This window comes from Argiope bruennichi, chromosome 1 (genome assembly GCF_947563725.1).
Source record: "Argiope bruennichi chromosome 1, qqArgBrue1.1, whole genome shotgun sequence".
NCBI classification, from domain to species: Eukaryota; Metazoa; Arthropoda; class Arachnida; order Araneae; family Araneidae; genus Argiope; species Argiope bruennichi.
Window position 1 is genome coordinate 58,971,207 of NC_079151.1, and position 16,596 is coordinate 58,987,802.

The following is a 16,596-nucleotide window of genomic DNA, read 5'->3' on the forward strand; positions in this document are numbered from 1 at the left end:
GTAAATTTGTAAAAATACTAATCTAACAAATTTAAAATTATTTATATTGAATCTAAATATTAATGAAGATTTTTCCTGGTAATGAAGACAGGTAGTTTTAAAATGAATTTTAATTTAAAATTTGTTCCATATTTGATTTATCAATAGCTGCAATCTATTTTGTCCTTAGATTAAAACGTGTTATGGCATATATTGATAGTAGATATTCCACAAACACGGCATAATTCTATAAGAATAACAATATCTACTATGATCAGACTCCCAATATAATTACATATCAATAATACAACATCCCTCTTAATGAACCAAAGCAGAAGTTCTCGTTTTCCTCTCAATTCCAGCTCCTGCGAATCATTTTGAATGGATTGAAGCCGGCTAGGCAAACAAAGGCCATACACGCGCAGACGGAGTAAATAGACATCCCACAAACCCCCAGGCCCTTAGTGCCTAGTTCCCGACTACAGACATAAAGGAGATTCTGTAGGCAGGAACTCCGTCTAATTAATAGAACACAGATTGAGGGTTGTTGCAAACAATTCTGATTGCTTAATAATCGGAAGCAACTGTGGCGGGTATAACCAAATTATAGAAATTCAAAATAGGGTTGGCGATATCCAGGTTGTTAACAACCCGGAAGCTCATTGTTGAATGCGAAGAACTGAGTACATCGTGTCATATTGTTGTGTGATGTATTAGAGAACCGGATTTGTTTGGTTTTTGTTATTATTTCAATTTAAGCAGTGGTTTGATAGATAGTGTACTTACTCCTAAAAGTTATTCTAAAGTTACTTCGAATATTCATTCATATTAAATAGAGGTTATAAATATGAAGAGTATATATTTCTTTAGAAATATATTTTTAATACAATTAAAAACTTAAAAGTTAATAATTTTGCCAGCAAATATTTAAAGCGTTAAACATTAACTGTTATAAAAAATTAACTGTTATTGGTAACCAGCTAGTTAGTTTAGATTAAATATTACATAACTCTCAATTAGATGTTGGTTTCCTCAAAGCATATTTTGAAAATTTGAATTTTGATATACAGCTAATTCGTACTAAATTAGAAGCTTCGCATCGTTCTGTTCATGATATTATGCATTTTCCTCATTTTCTATCTATGTCTTCATATGACTGTAAAGAACAGAAATTCCTTAGTTGTTAAGAACCATTCCTTAATTATTAAGTTAAACCATAAACGTTAGAACAACAAAATTATAAAGTTTATTTTATTGAAACCATACGTTATACTGAAAGTTACACAATATGAAAAAAAAATGCACTGAATACGCTGAAATATGATTTTTCAATAATGTAGGAGAAAAGGCTAAGATTAATTGCTAAAAGCAACAATCAAACGATGCGTTTCATTAAATTGAATTATGTTGTCCTAAAATAAACTTAAGAATTTTTTTAAAAAAATAAAAATAAAAAATATATATCGAAAAAAAAATAGTCTCACAAAAAATGCAATTTGTTAAATTTTAAGATGATATAATTTTTTTTTTCGTGCTGTCATATTTTTGGATGTTATGGAGGAAAAATCCGAAATTCAGATTAAATTTTAACAAGCTAAATTTTTAATATTTTAATTGTTAACATTTTAAATTCTTTAAACTTTTTTGTAACTTTAATTTAAAATTCTTTGCAGAGAGATGCATATTCCAATTAATTTTAAATAGAAAGACATTAAACTTCAACAGACACCATAATATGCTTGCTTAAATTTACCCATATATTACAATGATAGAAGGAGGAATTAATTGTCACTGAAGACTATAACATAATGTATGATTTAAGTATTATTTGAAAGGAAATTTTTCAGACAAATTTTTATGATTCAAAAAAAATTATCGCAACACAATAAGAAAACAAAACTTCAAAATTAAATATATATATATATATATATATATATATATATATATATATATATATATATATATATATATATATATATATATATATAATAAAAAATTCTAAAAGAAAAATATTATATTATTAGCTATTTTAATTATAAACATTTTCAACATGGGAAAATGAGTTAAATTTTTCATATCTTCATCATCAATAATAGAAGAAATATCTTGAAGCATTTGTAAACTATCATTGAAATATCTTGAAGCATTTGTAATAACTATTGAATTCACGTATAATTATAAAAATAAAAATATTGTTGTAAAAATACTTAAAAATTAATTCAAAAATTAATTAAAACTATGCAAAATAATTATGACAGATAAATTGCTTGTTTTAATAGATATTTCCTTCAATTTTAGATGACATAAAATATATTTTATGCTATTTTATGTTCGGAAATTATGGCAAAAATGTCAAAATTTCGACAAATATCAATTTAATGAAAATTTGATTAAAATTAAAAGCAAAATTCTCCAGAATTCACATTCTCTCCAAAATATGTTTGGGCTCTCGGTTTAATAGTCTATAATGTGAAGAGCCAATGCGCAAAAATACATTTATTCAGATACATAGACATGCAAATACTAAATAGCGATAAAAAGTCACAAGCACAAACAATCATGTGTTTGTATGTGTGTTATTAGTTCTGTCTTCTAGCCCTTTTATAATTTCTTTGACAGTACTAAAAAGCTTATATTAGGCACCTCTTAATGGACCTATCGGCGAAATTTCTGTAATTCTGGAAACTTCTATTCTATCGCCAAATTCGTCGTTAAGTCGCCAAGATACAGAGGAAGTGATCCGGCATCCGCTCAGCATTCATCAGAACTATAATCTAGATGTAATATACAATCTTTCTGTGATTTGTGAAGTTTAGTTTAGTTATATTAACGTCTCGTTGTAAAGCAACAATAGGGCTATTTTGGGACGGACCTCGTAATTTTGAACCGCGGTCAGATGACAAGGACGACACCTGAGCTGGAACCCCCTCTCCACGCCACATCAGCAGGAGGACGCTTGACATGACGGATTTAACGTGCAACAAACTCCCTTACACGACGATTCTTCGGTGTAATCGAGTCTTGAACGAGAAACCCTACGGCTCAGAAACCGCGACCTTACCACCAGGCCACCGCTTCCCTTTGTGATTCGTGAAATAAGAAATTGTATGTAACGATTTAACATTTGTTTAGTGAAACTAAAAAACAGTAAAGATAATTATATAAACTCATATAAAATGCCATAAGAATAGTCATTTGTTTAGAAATGTATGTTGTTTTCAGGTTCATGAATATAAAAATGTAGCATATTATATCGTAACAGGAAATTTAACTTTTTAAAACATATTTGTAAAAATTAACATTTCTATTGTCGAAATTGCATTAAAGCAATACTTAAAATGCATATTCTTTTTTTATAAATGCAGTGATATAATAATACAGAGAAAGTGCTAAATTCCGAGAAAATGTTTTATTTCCAAATTGAATAGAGCTTTTGTATTTTATAAAATCTTTGCTTTCTATTGTAATTAAATTATTCTACCTTTTCTGAATGCGAATGTATTTGGAAAGAATGCCGAAGAAGTTTTTCGCTTTAAAAATAAAAAGAAACAAAAAGGAATAAAAAATAGTTTCGACGTAGAGAAGTGAATTCCTACAAAATACAAAGACATCGAAAAAAAGCAAGAACAGAACATTGACAGAAATCTATTTCCTGCCGGAAAGAAATTCAGGAGTAGGCTGTGAATATTGAAATGTTCTTTCCTTCTTTCGACATTTATTATAACTATGTGCATTCTAAGCTCCGCGAATAAATTAAATTTATTCAGAGTATTTTAAAATAGAATTTTGGAATAATACTATACATATTAATTTATATTTGAATTAAAATATTAAATTAAATAAAACTGACAGTAACTGTTTAAATAATATTGTTAAGAGAATCAAATCACTCATTTGAATTTTTAGCGTTCTTTATTAATATTATAAATAATCTCATGGAAAAAATGATTAAATATGTCAAATTTAACTATATTTTTTGGAGAGTGAAAGCAATTTATATTCATTGTCTTTCATTTGAAAATTTGGAAGAAAATTGTGAAATTAGTTTGTGTTTTATTGGAATTAATTCAAAATTCTTATTTGTGAATGTCTACATAAATTTAATGAAGTAAAAATCGTAAAATAACTATCTTGTATTTTGGGTTAGGAAATATAACATTTGTGACATTTTGAACAATATTAATTCCAGTAATATATTATTTAATGAATATGAAAAATAATTTTATATGATACAACTCGGATTCGTACTTAATATGTCTTAAAAATTACTTATAAAATACAATTTTGAACTTTCTTCCTAAGGAAATAATAAATAAGGAGGAAAAAAAAAACAATTTGTGAGAATAAGGAAAAAAAAATCTTGCCTCTTATGAATTTAGAAAATCAAATCTTCTTTACTTTTTATCAAGTAACTGGAATAATCTTAATTCCATTTCGCTTCAAATAATGCTATATATTTTCACATAAAAGCGTCTTAATATTAATCTATAAAATCTCTAACTTTAATCTATCACATCTCTTTGGAAGATTTCACTTTTAAAAATATACAATAATTTTGGGAAGTAAAGGAATAAAGTTTTCCAAATATAATTATTATTATTTAACGCCATGATAAAAAAATGAATTTTAATTGCAAATACTTTGATTTTTTGAGAATTAATTAAAGTCTAGTGGCAGCATGTGAATGTGTAATATTTATTCCTGAAAAATAATCTTAAATTCTCTCAAAGACTGCTTACTTTTTTTTTTGGTGTTATTTTTGTTAAAAAATAAAAATAAAAACAATTTTTTGCAAATTTTATTTCGAATTTTTTATGAATCGATTCTTAGATATAACTCGAATATAATATAAATATATCGACGTATACAATATGAATATTAAAATTCTCGAAAGATCCTTACAATATTTATTCTGGAGAAATGGAACCAAGATGACATATCTTGTCAGGGAAACGTCTTAATATCCTTAAATGAATGTAAAGTATTTGGAAATATCTGATTCATAAATGCAACTAAGGAAACATATTGTGACAGCATCATGATTTCTTGAACTTCATAAAAGGAGTTTACATTCACCTTTTCGACATCTCAATTGATTTTTCAATAAATGTATCTGTTCTAAGTGTAAGTTAGAAATATTTGATATTATAAATATCAACAATTCAGATAAGAGACGCATGTTATATTTCTCTATGCAATTGCACTTGGAATTCAACATTTTTTTTTTTCATGTTCAAAACCGAAATTTTTATATGCATGCATATCAGAACGACCTGGATACTTTTAGATTTGTGCAATTTATCAAATATCCTCAGAAAGGCTTGGAGAACTACGTTTAAAATAGAATTGTAAATATGTATGTAATAAAATTGTAATCTGAGAATAAAAGCTATATATGAATTGAACATGAAGATTCGATCATAGAGACACTTAGGGAATCAGACAAAAAATCCTGAAAAAAAAAAGAAAAAAAAAAGAGAATTTTGGTTCACTCTGTTCCACTGAAACTAGATAATAGTTTGAATCCTTAAAAATGATTTTACTTGCTGTGACAACTTTTACATGCATTTTTTTCAAAAATAGCACATATATTTAGGAAATTACAAATGTTTTTTTTTTTTTAATTCAAATGCTTCAGCATTCCTTTTGTTTATAAATTCCTAAAAGAAATGAGCCCATAACGATGCATTTTCTAAAAATTGATGTTCTTTCAACTTGAATAATTGAATAATTAATTATGCTGAATTCTACAAAAGATCAGAAATATATCAAATATACTTTCATGCTTATAAATTAAGTATGTAGTATAATTTACAGTGAGTTTGGCAACATAAATAACAAAATTTATTACGTCATTCTTTATTATTTGCACGAACTCATGGATTATAATATTATGTAATAGGATTTACAAAATAATAAAAATACGTTTATGTTTTATTTAGCTTGTAGATGTGTCAACTATTACTTTGAGGTGGCGCTATTGTTGCTGTAATGAAGACTATTAATCTATGAGGATGTTATCTGTTATTTTTTTAATGTTTCTGAAAGCATCACTGCCCATTCTTAAAGTAAACTAGGCAAACCTTAGCAATGATGTGAAAAGCTGTGGTCTAGTCCAAATTTGGCGTACCATTTAATTCTAAGATATTTCATGGAAATATAAAGGCAAGTCAAATCCAAATATATATATATTATCTATTTTCCTTTATATATATATATATATATATATATATATTTGTAACGTCAAAAATTTCCCGCATTAATAATCTCATCAGAAAACTGTAATTTAGAATCATTTTGAAGTCTAGGAACTAATCTTTCTAATAACAACAGTTTGCAAATGCTGTGTAATATTTCTGATTTTTAATAATTTTTCAAATAATTCCTCCGAGATTTTATTCTAAAATATTATTTGTTTCACGAAAGAAAAAATCTTACTTTCATAATAATTATTATCGGTCGGGACAAAATATTATGTTTCTGTTTTTAATCTATTCGTTTCGGTTTTATCTATTTCCTTTTTTCATACATATTTCGTGCAACGCTTTATGTTGTAACAAAGATTTTGAAAGCTACTTTAATAATTATAAGGATTTTCTTTATGTTTTGACACAGATAAAATGAGCTATTATCATAGTGTTATTAATATTCTGTCATCTTTTAAAGCACATTTATACGTAAGGGAAAATGAAATTCCATATAATATTTCATAATCAGCATATAATCCGCATTGAAGCTCTTTGGGGGAATCGGATAGTTTCGTTTTTAGTCTAAAAAGGCACTCACAATGACTGTTATATATATATATATATATATATATATATATGTTTTTCGAATCCTGTCGGCTAAATAATATTTAACATATTTTTGATTTAAGTAGAGTGCAGGTTTGAAGACGTTGAAGAGACATGTTATATTTTTAATTCCGTTTTATTCTCTCCAGGGAGACAAACATGATTATTTACAAGAAGGCGAAGGCATCACAAAAGCAGAAGTAAGAAAGAAGCGAAAAGGGGTCGAAACAAATGATCACTAGTCTTATATAACATTGGATTTCTGGCTACGCGTCAATTCAATACAAGTGGTGACCTCTGACACCTTTTCAAGGGCACCCGAAGATATCACTTTCTCTTGATACGTAGTCCTGATGACGCATTATTTTTACAGAGGAATTAATTAAACCGAAAGTGGAATTGGATCATGAAATAAGAGAATAATTTAGAATGAAGTTACAATGGGCCTAAATTAAGATAAAGTTTTGGAAATTAATTTGGATTAAACTGAGAGTATTATATATATATATATATATAGTTTTTGAAACTTATAGAATTAAAATTGAATTTAGATGTACTCTTCATATATTAGTATTAATGAATCCGAATAATGGTGAAGTTTTATTCCTGAGAATTTTGAAGATAAAGGGAACGAAAACGGCTACATTTTACAGTCCATTCTGAACTATACGCTTCAGAATTGAAAGCAGTTGCTGTTGTTACTTATGCCACATATTAGCCCTCTGACAAGTGAGCGATTTAAGCCGAGTTTTGTGCAGTAGCTTCTGAGGGTAAAGGCGCCTGTGTGGCCGAGGGCAGAAATATGACTTCTAGCTCATATGAAGATGACACTCGTAGACTCGTTTTCACAACCTCTTTTTACAAAGGGGAATGTTAATATACCTCACTGATAGAACACTGAAAAAAGAGCAAGCATGCTCGAACCAGGACTCGAACCCGGAACGCCCAGATTGCGAGGAAGATGTGTTACCCCTAGGCCAAGACGCCAGCAGTGAAAGTTGTACTAAAACTGAAGAATTGCATGATTAAAAGTTTAAGATAAAGTGTAGCTTATACAGAGAGACGGGAAGAAATAAATAAATGTGAAATCCAGAAATTAAGACGTCTTTTAATTTTAAATTCAAATGGATTGAAAAAGAATTAACTTTGTGAATGCTAATAATTTGAGTTTATTGTATAAATATATTAGTTTTGTTTATTCTTTAAGCACATATTTTAATATATTCGAGTTTATCTTGGGTAAAAAAATAGCATTAATATAGATAAATAATTGTATGCAGTTGCAATCAGTTTCAAGAACTTTTGTGTAACTGCTTTCTGTATTGTGGTAAGTGGACAGTTATTTTGTACAACTTTATATACAAAAAAGAAGAAAAAAAATCAGTACTTTGGAATATCATCGCACAAAAAGTGACTAAGCAATTTTTCAAAGATGTAATCCAAGCTCAGATTTCAAATTTGTGTCCATTAATGATTAGAGTGACGAAAGTGAGGTGTAAATATAATTTAATCCAATACTTTAGAAGGTACCTATTCTAAAAAACCTTCACAAATCTACAATAAAAAGAATCTTTTCCTAATAGGAATTTATCAAATTGTGTCAGTTCTTGACATTTTTACATGTATAAATATTATTCTTTTTTTTATTTTCTTTCAAGGCATAATAGAGATTTACATGCATTATTAACGGTTATAGTAGGCAGTAATCAGTTCAGACCAAACCCCATGAGCTTGTTTCAAAAAAAAAAGAGTAACACTCAAATTTAAAAAAAAATTCTAATACCTTCCACATTTATCCTTATGAGAAATTGTTCACTATCATTATTAGAAATAAACTTATTTGCATTTCACAAACGCTAAAGCATTGTTTCAGATCAATTATATCCCGCATCATCCTTAGTGGACATAAGCTATGCTTATAAGCATTAACCTCCTCATAATCCCAATCCATAAACATCTGGAGTGACATATGTAGGAATCCTATGTCAGATGAGCTATCATTAGTTAATTGGACATTTAACAGAAAGCTTTCGCTATTTCCCTAACATGAAACTTTCTGATTGTTACATGTAAGGGAAGAAATCTGCTATTATTAACTATTAAAACAAAAATTGTTTATTGTAATAATTATTTATTTACATTTTTTTTATTTTTCATACTTTATTTAAATTGAAAACTTAAAAAAAATGCATGATATCTTTCACTTCTTGATGATATATATCAAATCAAGTTGGGTCCACGCTTTTATGAAAGTAAGATAGATACATTCATATTTTTAGACACTTTTATTCTGTGCAAAGAATTTTTCGAATTCTATTCAGAATGTTGCCATTTTTCTTGCCAAACATAAAATTAAAACCCATTTGTTTTTAATTTTTTTGTTTAGGATTCAAGTGCAGCAATTTATAAAGAATCCTTAAAATTATATTAAAGACTAGGCTATACTAGCATTAATGTATGATTGCAAACTTCATTGTGAGAAATATTCACTAGTTTGTACAATTCTAATTTTTTTATTCCATATTAAGTTTAATATAAAATTTTAAATTAATTTGTAAAAATCATAATTGTTTCTTTATTTTATTTATTTGTCTATCATTATGTTGCGTTCCCTAATTACGCTGTTTAAATGTCGTAGAAAAAATAAAATAGGAACATATATAGAAAAAGCAATTCGTCTTAAAGAAAAATCAATATTATTTTCAATTATTCTCAGTTTTAGGAATTATTCGTGTAATTCTGAATTAACGTCTTACTTACTATGACAAAAATATTTCTCTAGTTTTTTCTAAAGCTTGAAACATATTTAGATTTTATGTCTTTTTTTGTTCTAGGTTACAGAGAAAAAACAAATTTTATGAATAACAGTAAAGCACAAATAACCGCAAACATCAAATTTTTAACAGCAATTATTAATAATCCAGGCCATTTTTATTTATTGTGATACTTTTAGCAAAATTCACAAGTTATATTCGGACTGTTTAAAATTCAAATGCAAGATTTTTCAAAAACTTTTTCCATTTTTTTAAAGCAGGCTTACTATATAAATCCATAGCAACATTTTAAATTTTAAATAATTCTCCTTTATTAATAATACATCAGAGCTAAAACAGAACGGAAAATGTTCCATTCTATTTCAAAATAAATAATAGAAACTGATACGTTCACGATAAAAACAAAACTAATCACAGTTATTATTTACAGCAACATTTTCTGCATAATTTCTTGTATCGGATATATTTCTAAATCCCTAGAAACAAAACAAAAAAGATAAACGGCAAATTTTATTCGCCAGAGATAAAGAATTCATTCATCTATTCAGTAGTTGCAGAACAATCCTGTCTGTCTGCTTCAATCCATCGCATGGAAGGAAAGAAAAAGAAGAAAAGGAGGAACTCGAGTCAAAGAAACTGTTCTTTGATTTAATGAGAAATAGATTGCTCAATCATCTTCTTTTCCCTTTTCAGATTTGTTGAATGCCCGTGAGATGAGCGCGGACGTTCCACAGATTAAAGAAAGGGAAGGTCTTCAGGGACAATCGGAGCACAAAAGCTGAGTGCGTAACCTTAGGCTTCAACTGTCATTTTATTTAAAGAAGGCAGCATAAGAAAGATCCGACACTGCTACTGGAGAAGGCAAAAGAGACTCGTATTTATCCAACAAATAAAAATATTTGAAAAAGAATAAAAATGAGAAGATTATTATAAAATTTCCCTTTTTTTAAGAATATCATATGCATGTATTGAAATGAGCAAAGATCTTGAAGCAAATAAAAATAATTTTAAAAAACTGACAAGATGATCAATTTTATGCCTTTCGGTTTTCCTCGAGAATATTTGTTCTTTCAACCATTAAATATTAAATGCACGTCTTGTATGAGAGGAGCAAAGTGCTTATTTCAACTTTTTTTGTTGAGAATTGTCATCATAGATATAGAAAAGCTACCTGAATCTGTAATACTTTTTGATGATTACTTTGATATCAATGATCTTAATTATTTTTGATTGAATTTTGGGTTGAATAGAAATTTTTAAGCTTCCAAATCACAAACATTATTAATTAAGAATATTTTTAAACCGATGTTATATGAAATATAACAAAAAGGAAAGTCATTGAATGCGTAACACAAGATTAAGAAATGAATGCTAATGTAGAAATTTTTTGTGAAATATGACAAAACGTAAATGTATGATTTTGTGTTCAAGTAATAACTTAATTTATTATGTTCAACATTTTTTTTAATGCAAGTATGGGTCCAGTGTCCATTGTAGATATAAAAAGATCAAGTTTTAAAAACTCTTACAGTAGCTATGAGACAAGTAGCAAAGTTTACCATTCAATTATGCTGTGAGCCATGCTTTATACATAATTTCGGAATGATATGATAGTGTCTGATCATTGACATCATATAATAAAAATTTTTATTTTGAACAGTTTTTAAAATTTTACTCAATTAATTAAATTTACTTTGATTTTTTTAAAATTTCGTTAAAAATATCAAAGATCATTGAAAAAAAATTAGTTCAAAATAAAGTAATTTCACTGCATTCCTCCACCAACAGTTTTTATTACAAATCATCTAAAAGTTGTTTAAGCCTGTGTTTCCTTTGTTAATGAAATTGATATTTGTTATTTGTTAATGGAGCATACTGAAGCTTCATGTATTTAATGTTTTAATAATGAACACCTTTCAATTAATTGATGAGCATAACCTAATATAATATATTTTAAAAAATAAAAAAAATATTTTAAAATTGTTATCTATAGGACTATGTAAAATTAGCTATATTTCATAATTTCAGATTCTTCCAATTTATTATCAACAGTTTTGACATGTATTCAGTCTAATGTTTATCAAGTTGAACTTTTAAACTTAAAAGAATTAAATGAATACAATCAATATATTTTAAATAATGATATTAATAAAATAAATGAAAATTGTTGAATAAACAAAAGAACTATATTACTACTAATTTTTTTCAATGATCTTTGATATTTTTAACGAAATATGAAGTATATGAAAACTTTTGCTCTGGCCTGAGCCCCAGAAAGTTTGACAGGTATCGCAGTATAAAACTTTGCTACCACTTCTAGTTCCAGTAATTATTCCGATTTCGTGAGTTTTACTGGCCAGTTAATTTATATCCTTTGTGTGCATAATTAATAAATTAGAACACTCTATGCATTATTAATATGTAATTTAAAATAGTTCTTTCAATAAATGTGATATCTGTTTAATCAAATCTGGTTGATATTACTCAATAAATGCTAGTAAAAGGAATGAAAGCAACTGGTTCCTGAAGGTAGCTAATTAAATATATTTCATAAATGATAGATACGTGTGTGAGCTGACATCTTAGCAATGAATGGATTTTTAAATAATTTTTCCTTGCTTCATTTAAAAAAGAAAAATGTCATAAAAAGCATATTTTCAGACACACACCCGAATAATAGTTAGCCATGCTTTCGAATTTTCATCTTGAGGATTATTTTTTTAGATAACAATCCTAAAGTACAAGTGAAATAAAATTGCTGACTCAGTACTTTTCTGTTTAGAAAATAGAAACAAAGCAATGACTGAAGTCTTTATATGAATATATCTAAAACAATTTTTTAGTATTAAATCTGATTTATATTTCATTTTCTTTCTTTTCCGAACCTAACCCTGCTAGAAATTTTATTATTTAATAATTTCAGTTATTAAATAACATTTTATTTTACCATTAATAATGGTTATTTTCCTACACAATTATAACCAGTAACTAAATTTGTGTTATTATGTTAATACCTTATTAGTTATATACTCTCTCATTTACCAGTGCCTGATCTTAGAATTTATTTATTATATAGATTTATATATTATATAGAAAGAGTTACAAGGGTATGGTAAAATAAAGTGAATACAAATGCATTCTTATCTCTATAGACAAAAAGTTATAAGAAATGGATTGCTTTCAGTTCTTAAATATAATAAATCATTATCTCATACAAATGGTTTCCGATTTCTTTTATATACTTAAGAAGATCAATTGATTATTTATTAGAGCAGAATATACATTAAAGCATTAGATGACACATGATAAAGTATCAAAATTTCTCGATACTAGATCATCGACAAATCATGACAAAATATCAATAAAATAATTTATGAATGGGCGTATCTTATTAATATAGTTAATGTTCGATATTTCTATAAGTTTGTTGCTTCTTTCAGCTATTTGGTTGATTATATATGATGTTTGGTAATTTACCATTTGCTGACAATAAATTTCCCCTTAGAATTTATTTCCAATTTCCCAGTGAATGATAATAGATCTATATAGAAATCCCTTAAGCAAAAGAAAGAAGTTAGAAAACTCTCTATGTAGCCTGATTTAAATCTTAACTCTATAAATATGAATAACTCTTACACAAAGAAACACACAATGCATTTCTTTAAAATACTCTTTTCTTTTGCATCCAACTATCACATACATTTTCAGCTTATATATCATGTAGCCACTCTAAATGCCAAAGTAAAGCATGTCATCCTTAAAGCAATCCTTGCTCTCCGGCAACACTAATGTTTATTCTAACTGCATATCTAAATCCATCTCCATTCATGAAAGGGAGGTTCGGTGGATAGAAAACAGTGGGATGTCTCCCCAGGAGTTTTCATGCATTACCATATTCCTTTATCTCCTATTTTCCTTTCAAGGAGATGACGTAAAAGATCACAGCACCCGGATGTTACCAGAATCCGGGACCCGCCTGAATGCCGTCCCCTTTCAGGCACCGGAACTCCAGTTTCTTTACTTGTCCTCCAAATTTTCCTGTTCGCTATCGTTCCCGGGAGATATTTTCCTTGATATGGCCTCCTGCTTCCCTCGTAAAAGTTGGATCTCGGAGCGTCTCCATATTACACCCTTCTATCTCAAGGACAAAAGAGCAGGGCTGTAACGTATATTCTATTTACTGGGGAATGAGATGGGAATAAAATTTCGATTTGGAAGGAATTTAGAGAGAAGATCAGCCATGTTTATGTGTTTTTTTTTTCATTTTATTCCGAGGGGGGGGGCAATGATATTATATTTCTGAATGCTTACTTTCTTCAGAATAGAAAGCGATATCTACGTCTGAATATGCATGATGTTATAGTTGAAGGCAAGTTTTTTACTTTCTGTTACAAAATATATAAAAAAGTAAATGAAAAAAAACACTTCAATAAATTCTTAAATCTCTCCTTTTCAGACCCTTATTGGCTCAATGATTGGTTGATTTAATGGTGTAAGAGCTAGACTTGGCTAATCGGTTTCAAGCCTCTTAAATCTGAAACCACAAGCTTCGGTCTATAGATATATATAAACTAATTTAAAAAACTAAATAGTAAAGCAAATAAAACAAGGTGTTTGCTACTTTCACCAGAAAAGTATCAAAACTATTGAAAAAGTCCATCAAGGAGACTGTCATTTTCAATTTTATCTTATGTAATACTATATTATGCAACTTTCATTCAAATCTCAAGAACAATATAACTTTATGAAAAACTATATAATAAGAACAACTGAAGTAAACAATCCGTTCTTAATTTCATAGATCTGTTGGTTTGCTAATCCATTCTTCTGAAAGAATACTTGATTCTAAACAACATTTAAATTACAAAGGACAAACACTTTGGCAGGCCAAATGTGGAATCGAATTTGGAAATACAAACACACTAGTTCCTAAGTCGATATCTTAATCCCGTATCATAATGTCATTGTGATCGGAGAGACATAATTCGTATTCTTATTGTAAAACTAAAACCACATTAATCAGAAAAATACCTACCAATAATAAAGGTGATTATGTTCATGTGTAAATGTTGGTTCTCTACAGGTAAGATCATTTGACATAGGGCTAATAAACCTGTCTCATACATACTTTAAAGAATGGAAATGCGTACTTAGATGATATGCTTTTAAAATTTTAATTAAATAAATTGCATTAAAATAATGGAAATTTTTATTATTTTTCTAAGATTATTTTGGAAAATATAATTACGTAAAAATAATTTTTACGTCATCGTAATTTTTTTAAAAAAAATATATTTTTAATAATACTAATTATAGCTATATAATTTTTCTCATATTTATAATCAATTTTAAAAATGTTTGAGCTTATTTTACAAAATAATTGAAACATTGCTGAAGTGAAATCCAAATCGTTTTTATTGTTTCTACTAACATTTCATCCTGTTTCTTTTTTCCATTAGTGATGATGAAAATTTGAAGTTAAAGCTTATTTTTTTTCTTAATTAGTAAATTTCTATTTTAAGTTCGCTTTTAATACATATTTTTAAATTTATTGTACTTAAAATTAAATTTCACAAGCAATCAGTGATGAAATATTTTTAAAATATGCCTATTTTCAAGCACTGCTATTCTTTAATATAATGCAATTGGATGTATAAAAATACATTATATGTTTTAATATTTGAAAATTCCTTTCTTATTTTAATGCATTCATTATTTTTATCCAGTCAAAGAAATTTTTATTGAATAATTCTCTAAGATGTTATACAAATTATGGGAAGTCTTCTACAGCCCAATATTGAACGATTCTAGCTTCTGTTCATTTTTTAAAAATGAAATGTTTAGTTTCGCCAAGTACGTTTTGTGTTGGTTTAAATACTTTCGTTTTCCAACTCTAAGTTCGCATTTTAGGCAAGATCTTTGAAAGTTAGGGAGATTCATTTCGTAGTAAGCGTTGTGAGACTTTTAAAATAGTATACGATGCTGGTCTATCAAATTTATTTAAAAAAATACTTGACTGAGGAAACCATCAAGTGAAAGTTACACAAAATATATGAATAGAAGGTTTATAAAATATATAATAGAAGGTTTTGCAGCCATTATTCTCGGCGAACTATCAAATATCAAAGATGTCTAGTACTTAAAGTAAAGATGTAAAAGATTTCATTTTCAAAACTGATAACAGAACAATAAAATTAATAATATAAGGCTTACGAACAAAAAGAACTATATATCTATATTTGAATCATGCGTCTTGATATGTTAAGAAAAGCAGGATAATACATTTGTATGAAAATATTAATCGTAAAAAATGCAAAACTTCAATTCCTTCTACTGAAATATGATTTTTGCCATTTCCAATTATTTCTTATGTAACGTTAAAATATGATTAGTACAGGCAGTTTTAAGAATAATATTGCTATGACTATCATATTACTTAAGAATAATATATTATTCCTGAATAATATAGAATAATTGGAATATTATATTAAGAAGAATATTGCTATGCCTAGCAATTTAAAATTTTATATAGTTAAAGAATGAAAAAATAAAAAGAAAGGTAGACATTTTCCTAAACGCATTATATTATAACTAAATTAATATAGAAATTTATTTAGGAGTAAAAATTTCAGAGCTTTTGTATAAATAGTGTGATGTCATGAAAATACAGTCGAGTGAATGGGCTAAAGTTGTCTTTTAAATTTGTTTATTGATAACATCACAGTCGGCCAAAACACGCAACATAAATAACATTCACAACATATAAACAATAGGAAATTCATACATTACAATATTTGTAAATCCATTTCCACTACCATTATCTTAATCCACAAGATAGAACACCATGAACAGACACCAATGCCTTTTATTTTCAACACCACATAATACAACACATCACACAGCACAACACCACGCTGACTCCAGCCGAAAAAAAAATCTCCATCTACCAAACGTACTACCGGTGTGATGTCATCATATTTTTGATCTACACCAATACTTTGCTGACATCTATCGTCTGGCAATTTTCGGATCAAATTCTTTACAATAGA